This window comes from Octopus bimaculoides, chromosome 18 (assembly GCF_001194135.2).
Source record: "Octopus bimaculoides isolate UCB-OBI-ISO-001 chromosome 18, ASM119413v2, whole genome shotgun sequence".
Taxonomy (NCBI): domain Eukaryota; kingdom Metazoa; phylum Mollusca; class Cephalopoda; order Octopoda; family Octopodidae; genus Octopus; species Octopus bimaculoides.
In genome coordinates, this window is record NC_068998.1 from 14,962,383 (window position 1) to 14,963,780 (window position 1,398).

Sequence of the window (1,398 nt, forward strand, 5' to 3'; positions counted from 1 at the left end):
ATATATATATATATATATATATAATACAAAATGGGACAAGAACGTAAAGCATCCAGACAGGTGATACAAAAAGGGGACAACAAAACATCCACATTGACGATATAAAGAATGCAAGAACGGAGTCATTCGGAGTTTTCTTTCCTCAGTCGAGTTCCAGATTATCTTTGCAATTTCGGTTGGTTAAACTCGACATTGCTCCAATCTGGCCAGCCCCAAGGAAAAACTAAGCATTAGGTTCCTTGAAAGAAAGCAGCGAATATATACGAACACAAGGACGGAAAAAAAAAACAGAGAATGTTACACAAACACCAAATAACAGGGCATAACAACATGTGTCTTCCGACTAAGGACGAATTAAATTAAACTGGCGTGTGTGGAAATAAAGCCTTACGGCAGAGATACAAGATTTCACGTTATCGAAATACTAGCGCTAAGTAGTGCTTAGGCATAAACAAAGTTTAGGCTTGTGATACACTTCAACTGTCAAAAGGCAAACACTGCACCTACTGTGGAGATAGTTTTCTCTCAAAATTGTGTAAAAACAGCTCTTCTGTCCACCGTCGACATCCACTTTGATTCCAGACGTCGATGTTTCGGTAATACATACACACATAAATGTATTGTGTGCTTCTTCTGTTCGGTTTTCCATTCAATTATATATATGTAGGGGGGGTATTTATGTATGTATGTACATATATAATATATATATATATCTATATCCGTGTATAAACACACACATGTATATACACATATATACATATATTTATATACGTAGATAGATATATATTTATATATATATCTACATACGTATATATATATATATGTGTGTGTTTCTGCGTGTGTGTGTGTGTGTGTGTGTATACTTATGCATGTATGTATATTATCAAATTGATGAAAACAATATAATAATGAATATGTTAGTATGAACATAAAATTCGGAAGGTGTTATTAATGAAAATGAAGAGATATTTCCTTGAATATCAAAATACACCAGTGTACTTCTGCTTGCATTGACATTAACACTTTCATATTACATCAATGTAATAGCATATGATTGTTCAGATAAATGTGTGTAAAATTTATACGTATCTTTGGTAAACTGACACCTCAATTGGCCTTTCAGTATAATGAGCTCGGAAATTCAATACACATTCAAATGTTTGGGGGTGGACATCTAATTAGGTGATATTTTTTATATAATTTTATAGTCTTTTTTTAATTTTATTTTATCGTGCCATTGATAGCAGAGTGACACATATTTGCACAAGCACGTATATTTGCATGTATCTATATTTTTGGAAACATTAAGTTACTCAATTATTCACAGACATATTCGTGTGTATGTGTGCTTGTGTGTGTGTGTATACATATACATATATATACATACATATATATATA